Here is a 10,644-nt window from a genome sequence, read left to right as displayed (position 1 = left end):
GCACATTTTAACACCTGGGATGTGGAGGTTGCAGTAGCTGAGACCATGCCTTTGCACTCCTGCCTGGGCGACAGAGCGAGACTCAGTCTCAAAAAATAAAATAATATGAAATAATAATTATTGTTTTGTAGAGATGGGACCTCGCTATATTGCCCCAAGCTGGTCTCAAACTCCTGGGCTCAAGCAATCCTCTCACCTCAGCCTCCCAAAGTGATGGGCAGTCTCTCAGCCACTCCTGTCTCTCTCTTCAATCCCACTTCTGTCAACATCATTTAACCCCTTGTCCCAAGCAAGATTTGGAGGAATAAAACCTGATGGTTCAGGATCTGAAAGGAACAGCTGCCCGGCTGTCCTTCTCCCCCTTCCCCATCCTCTAAGGACTGGAACTCAGGTTCTCCTTGCTCTCTGCAGCTTCCTGACTTGGCATTGAGTCAGAGGAGATTTTGGCAGGGGGTATTTCTGGCTCTGGAACCCAAAATTGTGTGAGATGAATGGATTGAGGAAATTCGGAGTCTTCTGGAACTTCAACTGAGTGGCCCTTGAAGGGTTAGGGAAGGGCATCCAGGAAGGGCCAAAGGCATAAGCAAAACTCAGTAAGAATGTGAGCCAAACTCTTAGAGGAGCAAGGGGTATGCTGTCAGGGAGGCATTTAGGATGAATGCCACAGCCCAAGGCATCACAAGAGATTCCTTTGTCAGGCAGCATGATCTGTTGGGTTTCACTGGCAAGAAGGAGAAGGATGTTATGGGGGACAAGGGCCTGGCTGGGTGTTCAGGCCTGCAGGCAGGAGGGCAGTACCCAGGAGCTGGTCAGGGTGGTAAAAGGTACTTGGTGCTACTCTGCAGACCAGTGAATGGGAGGCCATGGGTTCCAAAAGCCAAATGGACCTGGGTTTGAATGTCACCTGCAACACTTACTGTCTGTGTGGGCAAGCTGCTTAACTTCTCTGAGTTTAGTTTGCTCAGTAAAAATGGGAATAATAGTGCCTACTTCATAGAGTTGTGATTAAATGAGGTGGAGTAAGTGCTCAGTTAATAGTAGCTGTTGCTATTGTAGTTATTGTTTTAAATTTTTTAAAATTTTATTTTGCCACATGTTCTAATATTTATTTATTTTAAAAAGTTTTTTAGAGATGGGGTCTCACTCTGTCACCTAGGCTGGAGTGCTGTGGCACGATCAGTTTGTCACCCAGGCTGGAATCTCACTGCAGGCTCCAACTCCTGGGCTTAAGCAATCCTTCCGCTTCAGTCTCCCAAGTAACTTGGGACTACAGGTGCACAATGCCTGGCTATTGTAGTTATTGTTTTATTCTATCTCATGATACAATGCCAGTGGCACCTCCCAGGAGGTGTTGTGTGGCCTGCTAGAGAGATGGGAGCAGGGGCTCACTGGCATGGGCCAAAGGCTAGGCAGCCTAGTCAATGAGCAGCTCTCCCCAAGGAATCCTGGGTAGTGAGAAAGGAAAATAAATCTTGGGGGCCCCAAGTCACTAAGCTAAAAGGAAAAGTCAAGTTGGGAACTTCTTAGGGCCAATCTGCCTCCCATTCCATTCAAAGTCACTGTAAAAGTTAAAGAAAGACGAAAGAAACATGAAAAGTGACTCAATAGTCAAAGACAGGTTTATTTTGGAGAATAAACCTGTGAGGGGCTTCTGGCTGATTTCCGTCAGGAGTGCTCTCTGTTACAAACTAAAAGAATTTATTGGTGAGAGAGCTTAGAATGTCTCTGTGTTGGGGAGAAGTTTATGGCAGGGTTGGAATGTCTCTGGTCAGATGGGAAGTCATCTTGGGGCTGGCATCTCTCCAGTCAGAGTGGAGGTTATCTTGGGGCTGGCACATCTCTGGTCGGGAAGGGGTTTGGTATGTTTCTGGTCAGAGACGTTATTTCTGGTTTATGGTCATGCTGACCTTAGCCATTAGGCTAATGCCCTTTGGATTTAGGCAGTTTTCGATCAAGGCGAAACTTAAAATGGCAGTGCTTATCCAAGATGGCAATGCTCCTGCTCTGTCAGTCCAGACCCTGTAGTGATAAAAAGGAGGAGGGGTGGCCAGGTGCAGTGGCTCATGCCTATAATCCCAGCACTTTGGGAGGCCAAGGCATGTAGATCACTTGAGGTCAGGTGTTCAAGACCAGCCTGACCAACACAGTGAAACCCGATCTCTACTAAAAAAAATTACAAAATTAGCCAGGCATGGTGGCTCACGCCTATAATCCCAGCACTTTGGGAGGCCAAGGGGGGTGGCTCTTCTGAGGTCAGGAGTTCAAGACCAACCTGGCCAATACAGCAAAACCCCATTATCTACCAAAAATTAGCTGGGTGTGGTGGCATGCACCTGTAGTCCCAGCTATTTGGGAAGCTGAGGCAGGAGAATTGCTGGAACCTGGGAGGCACAGGTTGCAGTGAGCCAAGACCATGCCATTGGTAGAATGAGATTCTATCTCAAAAAAAAAAAAAAACAACAAAACACCGCCCCTCGTCCTTTTTTTTTTTTGAGACAGAGTCTTACTCTGTCACCCATAGTCTTACTCTGTAGCATGATCTTGGTTCACTGCAACCTGCGACTACTGTGTTGAAGCGATTCTCTTGTCTCAGCCTCCCAAGTAGCTGGGATTACAGGCATGCACTACCACACCTAGCTAATTTCTGTATTTTAGTAGAGACGGGGTTTCACCATGTTGGCCAGGATGGTCTCAATCTCCTGACCTTGTGATCCACCCACCTTGGCCTCCCAAAATGCTGGGATTACAGGCTGAGCCACCGTGCCCAGCCCACATAGGCCTTTTAAATTGACTTTGATGGAACTTTGTTCCATAGATGGAATCTGAGATAAAATCTTTTTAAAGCCAAGCCCAGCAATGGATTTGTACCATTAAATACCTATGAGTTGGTGAGAGGAGAAAAATTCACCAACTCATAGGTGTTTAATGGTACAAACCCATCAAAACTCCTCTTGAGTCTCCTAAATAACCTGGGGCTCCCGGCCTGCTAGAAAGTGACAGTCTTTACTTACCACAGATCAGAAGCCCTGTATAGGGACTGTGCACACAAAATATGAGGCCAGTTTTCCAAGGGCTTTATTGGCTTCATGAGTCAAGATCGATTCCTTAAAGGAAAGCACACCATTCCAGTCAAAGCCTTGGTAAAATAACCAGTTTCTCCAATTGTGTCCTGTTACAAAAGAAAATAGATGCTTATTGCACTTATGCAAATAACTACAATGCCATAACTTAAGAATACTCACAGGTAGTTTCCAAATTCTGGAGAAAATCAGGTAGAGAGAAACAAGTATGCTCCAAATTTTGTTCATGGAAGTATACTAAATTGTTAAAAGTCATCAATAGCTCAAAAGAAAAGTTTCTTAGACTTTGAAAATTAAAACAAAGTATTAGCAATATTTTAAGCAAAACGTTAAAAAGATCACTCCAGTCACCTATTAGTTTAGTTCATGCAATTAATTTCTGACCTGCTTGATATTAATAAACATTTTATTTTATTTTGAAACAGAGTCTCGGTCTGTTGCCCAGGCTGGGGTGCCATGGCACGATCTCGGCTCACTCCAACCTCCACTTCCCGGGTTCTAGTGAGTCTCGTGCCTCAGCCTCCCAAGTACCTGGGACCAAAGGCTCACACCACCATGCCCAGCTAATTTTTTGTATTTTTAGTACAGACAGGATTTCACCATGTTGGCCAGGCTGGTCTCGAACTCCTGACATCAGGTGATCCACCCACCTCAGCCTCTCAAAATGCTGGGATTACAAGTGTGAGCCACCGTGCCCGGCCTTAATGAACATTTTAATTCTTCAAGAGTCCTGGCTGGGCGCGGTGGCTCACGCCTATAATCCCAGCACTTTAGGAGGCCGAGGTGGGTGGATCACGAGGTCAAGAGATCGAGACCATCCTGGTCAACAAGGTGAAACCCTGTCTCTACTAAAAAATACAAAAATTAACTGGGCATGGTGGCACACACCTGTAGTCCCAGCTACTCGGGAGGCTGAGGCAGGAGAATTGCTTGAACCCAGGAGGCAGAGGTTGTGGTGAGCCGAGATCGCGCCACTGCACTCCAGCCTGGGTAACAAGAGCAAAACTCCGTCTCAAAAAAAATAAAATAAAATAAAAAGAGTCCTGAACATTTTCCTCTACTCTGATGCCACAATCTCCAAAGTTATCAGAAACCTGCATTCAAGAGCACCTGTTAGAGCTTTATAGCTGACTATAAAATCACCTTCTTTTTTTTTTGAGGCAGAGTTTCGCTGTTGTTACCCAGACTGGAGTGCAATGGCGCGATCTCTGCTCACCGCAACCTCTGCCTCCTGGGTTCAAGCAATTCTCCTGCCTCAGCCTCCCACCATGCCCAGCTAATTTTTATATTTTTAGTAGAGACGAGGTTTCACCTTGTTGACCAGGATGGTCTCGATCTCTTGACCTCGTGATCCACCTGCCTCGGCCTCCCAAAGTGCTGGGATTATAGGTGTGAGCCACTGCGCCCAGCCCTAAAATCACCTTCTAAAGAGGACCAAAACAACAATTATTTATGAACAACAAAACTTTTTTTTTTTTTTTTTTGAGATGGAGGTTCCCTCTTGTACCATTAAATACCTATGAGTTGGTGAGAGGAGAAAAATTTGCCAGGCTGGAGTGCAATGGCTTGATCTCTGCTCACCCCACAATCTCCTCCTCCTGGGTTCAGGCAATTCTCCTGCCTCAGCCTCCTGAGTAGCTGGGATTACAGGCATGTGTCACCACACCCAGCTAATTTTGTATTTTTAGTAGTGATGGGTTTTCACCATGTTGGTCAGGCTGGTCTTGAACTCCTGACCTCAGTTCATCCACCCACCTCGGCCTCCCAAAGTGCTGGGATTACAGGCGTGAGCCATCACATCCAGCCTGACAAAAAGTTTTAAGGTAGCCATAGTTAAAGTCACAATTGATAAGAATATCTGTTATTACTTCAGTCTCTAGAGGACCAAAAATAAAATATTTGGTTATGGATGACAAAAAGTTTTAGGGTAGACATAAAGTTACAATTGACAAGGATACCTGTTACCTTTGTGGCACACAATAATTTTAACTATAATTATTACTGATGCACACTAAGATGTATCAGAATTATAGGAGTCTCCTGTAACTTTGGAACACATACCAATAATATATTTATACAAATATAGCCCTAAAAACACTATTTTATATTTGACAATGTTTTCTGTATGATTTTACACCAAATAAGCCAAATTTTTTGTCTTTATATTAGTGTGCTATTGATGTTAAACTCAATTTTAGTAACACTTTGTAGACACATTTACCCAATTTAAATGACCAAAGGTAAGATTTTTTTTTTTTTTGAGTCGGAGTTTCGCTCTTGTTACCCAGGCTAGAGTGCAATGGCGTGATCTCAGCTCACCGCAACCTCCGCCTCCCAGGTTTAAGCAATTCTCCTGCCTCAGCCTCCCAAGTAGCTGGGACTACAGGCGCGTGCCACCATGCCCAACTAATTTTTGTATTTTTAGTAGAGACGGGGTTTTACCATGTTGACCGGGATGGTCTCAATCTCTTGACCTCGTGATCCACCCACCTCGGCCTCCTAAAGTGCTGGGATTATAGGCGTGAGTCACCGCGCCCGTCCTGTCCCACAACTTCTACTTTTCCCTTAAAAGTATTTGATTTAAGCGCTTATTTTTCTTAGGCCAATTAATCAGAGCTTTTTTTTTTTTTGAGACAGAGTCTTGCCCCAGGCTGGAGTGCAGTGGCCAGATCTTGGCTCACTGCAACCTCCGCCTCCCAGGTTCAAGCAATTCTCCTGCCTCAGCCTCCCAAGTAGCTAGGATTACAGGCACCTGCCACCACGCCTGGCTAATTTTTGTATTTTTAGTAGAGATGGAGTTTCACTATGTTGGTCGGGCTGGTCTTAAACTCCTGATCTCAGGTGATCTACCTGCCTCGGCTTCCCAAAGTGCTGGGACTACAGTTGTTAGCCACCAGGCCCAGAAGTTTATTTTGCTATACAACTCCCTTTTTTTGAATTTTACTTGCTTCCAAAATAAGAAAGGCAAGTTTTCTTGTTTCTGTGATGATGGAATGCAGGTAACTCCTTTATGGCGTTTGAGCTCACCTCCAACAGTGAAGATGAGGTTTTTTTTTTCCTGCTTCCAGGATGGTAGAGAGCAGTCTTCAGCCTGAGACCCATCCCTAGGTAAGTAGCTGAACTGAGATTTTGTTTTGGCTAAAGTTAACAACCAGCTGCTCTTAATTTCTCCTTAGCATTACAGCACTCAGTAGTAATTTAAGTTGTGTGATTGTTGGTTTTGCTTAACTGTGTTTTTTGTTGTTGTTGTTTATGTTTTTGTTGTTTCAGTCTTTTTCCCATTGGTTTTGATCAACTTGATCTGACTTGATCAAATCAGAAGGAAAGTTCCAATTATGGGGAATGAGGCCTTTCAAACAGTTAAATTCCCTCCAAAAAAGGAGGGGTCATGTGGTGAGGGAGATAAAAGAGCAGCAAAAAGAAAAAAAAGAGGACAGATTTTTGATTTTGACTACTAAAGGGGCTTTATTTGTATAACAAGGCCACCTTTCTGCTAGCCGGCCCACACTGAAAGAGCAATGGCTGTACTTCTGAAATAGCAGCAATCTGTCCCAGCTGAAATATAGTAATGAGATTTAAAAACATTTTTTTAAAGGAGCTCAATGGTTAAAGTCAGCTTAATTAAAAGCTAACATCCAAGATGTATGTGTGTATGTATGCATATGTGTGTGTTTGTATTTAAAAGGTCTTCTTGTTTTTGTTTTTCTCTCTCCTAGGACCCTATCCTTTTTGTTTTTTGAGCAAAAGCTTTTTCTTCTAAGTTGACTGAATTCTGTTTTCTTCATTTACTTCTCCTCTCTCTCCTTTCTCTTGTACCCTCTGCTGCATGAGGGACCTAAAATAATTTATAATAGCCTGGGATTCCTTTAAAAATCAGAGAAGGTGCTAGACTCCCTTTGGGGGAAGAAACTTGTTTTTCTTTATGGAACCTCAAACATGAGAATAGACAAGTTCATCTCGGCTTTTAAACTGCTTGTTTTTGTATTGTGTTACCTGATTTATTTACTATAATCATTATTGAAACAGAGGGTATTTTGGGTTTTTTAAAGAGAGTGTAGTTTAGACATTAAGAAATGTAAAAAAAAAAAATTTAAGTACACTGTAAAAACATCAGATAGTCTAGCCTCAGAATAATTCTCCATTTTTGGAAACCCAGGATTCAGTGTGGGCTCTGCCCAGAGCTCAGAGATCCAGTTAGAAGGTAGGTAGTCCAGGTGGGCGCAGTGGGTCTGTAATCCCAGGACTTTGGGAGGCCAAGGAGGGTGGATCACCTGAGGTCAGGAGTTCACGACCAGCCTGACTAACAGGGTGAAACCCCATCTCTACTAAATACAAAAAAAATTAGCTGAGTATGGTGGTGCATGCCTGTAATCCGAGCTATTTAGGGAAGCTGAAACAGGAGAATTGCTTGTACCTGGGAGGCGGAGGTTGCAGTGAGCCAAGAGCCCGCCATCGCACTCCAGCCTGGACAACAAGAGTGAAACTCCGTCTCAGAAAAAAAATAGTCCCTATCTAAATAAGATTAGTCTTCTTTTACAATCCTATGATAGACTTTTATATTTTTTTTTTTTTTTTTTCTGAGATGGAGTCTCACTCTGTTGTCCAGGCTGGAGTGCAGTGGCACGATCTTGGCTCACTGCAACCTCCGCCTCCCGGGTTCAAGTGATTCTCCTCCCTCAGCCTCTCAAGTAGCTGGGATTACAGGCGTGGGCCACCATGCCTGGCTAATTTTTGTATTTTTGGTAGAGATAGGGTTTCACTATGTTGGCCAAGCTGGTCTCAAACTCCTGACCTCAAGTGATCCACCGCCTCAGCCTCCCTATGTACAGGAATTATAGGCGCGAGCCACCACGCGGAGTGATTTTTATAACTTTATGCTTGATTTGGCATCCATCTTTAATCTCCCCTAGCATACCAGGCTTTTTATCTCTGTACCTTACGATGTAAATTTTATTTAATTGTCACCCAAGTTGTTTCCTTTAATCTGTAAATTTAAGGCTATTTAGCTGACAACTGTCTAGGGTTATGAAACAGCTTATCAAGAATCTGAAAGTCTAAGATAAAGAAAAAAATGGTATTTATGAATCTGTAAGATGTACATCTGTCGGGATGCCTTATATGTATATGTATTTATGTGTTGTGTATACAATGGTTTACTACTAAAAATATACTTAAAAACTCAATTGGCTAAAAAAACTAAAAGCACTTTTTTTTTTTTTTTTTTTTTGAGACGGAGTTTCGCTCTTGTTACCCAGGCTGGAGTGCAATGGCGCGATCTCGGCTCACCGCAACCTCCGCCTCCTGGGTTCAGGCAATTCTCCTGCCTCAGCCTCCTGAGTAGCTGGGATTACAGGCGCGCACCACCATGCCCAGCTAATTTTTGTATTTTTTAGTAGAGACGGGGTTTCACCTTGTTGACCAGGATGGTCTCGATCTCTTGACCTCGTGATCCACCCGCCTCGGCCTCCCAAAGTGCTGGGATTACAGGCGTGAGCCACCGCACCTGGCAACTAAAAGCACTTAAATCACTTAAATCTTATTTCTTTAGATACTAAAGCACTTGAATCTTATTTCTTTAGATACTTAAGTAAATATGCATCTTACGGAAAATACGTATTTACTTTAGATACTTTTTGTTTTGTTTTTTTGTTTTTTTTTTTATTTGCCAACTCACTGAGCATACTTTAGATACTTAAGTAAATATGACTTAAGTAAAATATTTAATATATAAGCTGGAGTTAAGGGTTGCAGATAAATAAATAAATAAATAAATAAAAATAAAAAAAATAAAAAGGTTGCAGATAGCAGTAGTGATGGGTGCTCTGGATTGAGTTGTAAAGCCCAAAACGAAAAGAGCCAAGAGATTCCTTGAGAAGAGAGAAACGAAACTCAATGAAAATATTTTAAAAGCCACACTGATTAAAGGGAAAAATGCAAATGCAACAGTGACACAAGTACTTAAAGACGTGTATGCACTGAAAAACCATATGGTGTACTTCATAATAAAAAAAAATATTAAAAGACGTTTTGAGGATCAGACATCACTGGAATTCTTTTCAAAGAAGTCAGATTGTTCCTTATTCATGTTTGGCTTCCATAATAAGAAGCAGCCACTTAATCTAGTAATAGGTCATATGTATGACTACCATTGCTAGATTATGGTTGAATTAGGTATTGGGAATTTTTTTTTTTTTGAGGTGGAGTTTCACTCTCGTTGCCCAGGCTGGAGTGCAATGGCATGGTCTCGGCTCACTGCATTCCCTGCCTCCCAGGTTCAAGCAATTCTCCTGCCTCAGCCTCCCAAGTAGCTGAGTTGACAGGCATGCACCACCACACACAGCTAATTTTATATTTTCAGTAGTGATAGGGTTTCTCCACGTTGGTCAGGCTGGTCTTTAACTCCTGACCTCAGGTGATCCATTCTCCTTGGCCTCCCAAAGTACTGGGATTACAGGCAGGAGTCACCACGCCTGGCTCGGTATTGAGAATTTTGTCTCTCTAAAAGACATTAAGAACAGTAAATGTCCTGAGGGAACAAAACCCATGCTAACATTTGCTAGTGATGATTTTGATGTAACAGAAGATTATAGAAGACTGAAAAATCTTATTGATTTATTCAGGGGCACCACAGTATCAAATATCTGCCTGGCTGGATTAGAGTATGTTCTGCACTTCACTGCACTGAATGGAAAGATTTACTTGCAAAGCTTTCAGTGGCTGTCGAAGAAATCTGTTTGCAGAACATCACGGATTGAATTGGAAGAGATAGGACTCTTATTGGATCTGGTTCTGAGGAGGACACACCTTGTATCAGATGACCTTTATAAATTATCTATGAAAATGCCAAAAGCTCTCAAGCCAAAGAAGAAAAATATCTCCCATGATACTTTTGGTACAACTTATGGAAGGATTCATACGCAGAAGCAAGACCTAAGCAAACTACAAACCAGGAAAATGAAGGGGTTGAAGAAGCAAACTGCAGAAAGGATAACAGAAGACCAGGAGAAAAAGTCAAAATGAATTTAAAAAATTGATGGAACATAAATAAATAAATAAATAAGCAGGATTTTCCATTATTTATAAAATAATATTAGAAATGTCTTCAGAATTTGCAAGCATACAATTTTGTTTGCATTTACTAATCAAACTATTTCATACTTGTTCCTGCCAAATGCTATAAGGCATCAATATTTGGCATAGGGGTTACAAAACTATAAACCCAGCCCAAGACAGAATAATCTTTGCTTGTATAATCTTTAATAAATAAACCATTGATATTTGTTTAATGAAAACAGCTAAATCTTGAAGTTAGCAAGATTACTGTACTTCTAATCCTGTGGCTTTAGGCAGTCTAGTGCACAGGTAGTAAGGAAGTTTGCTTTGGGAAAAGACTTTTACCATTTTTGTTTCAAAGCTAACCTGTAAACTATGTTCCTCCTAAACAGTGAAGAAGATATGACCTAACTGACTCCATCTTGCTTCTAAACTCCAAGGTGTCCTTGTTCATTCCTGGACTTTGGGAGAAACTTAGTTTATAGTTTAGCTTTGAAACAAAGATGATAAC

The 10,644-nt window shown here is 42.2% G+C and overlaps 1 pseudogene; it reads left to right on the top strand.

Moving 5' to 3' along the window:
- Positions 1 to 8,893: 8,893 nt before the first annotated feature.
- On the top strand, positions 8,894 to 10,100 carry LOC105705006 (ribosome production factor 2 homolog; annotated as a pseudogene).
- The last annotated feature ends 544 nt before the right edge of the window (positions 10,101 to 10,644 follow it).

Source organism: Aotus nancymaae, unplaced genomic scaffold (assembly GCF_030222135.1).
Source record: "Aotus nancymaae isolate 86718 unplaced genomic scaffold, 86718_ANA_hifiasm-v0.15.2.pri h1tg000007l, whole genome shotgun sequence".
Classification (NCBI taxonomy): domain Eukaryota; kingdom Metazoa; phylum Chordata; class Mammalia; order Primates; family Aotidae; genus Aotus; species Aotus nancymaae.
The sequence above is the reverse complement of the archived record's forward strand: the minus strand, read 5'-3'. Positions and strand labels throughout refer to the sequence as shown.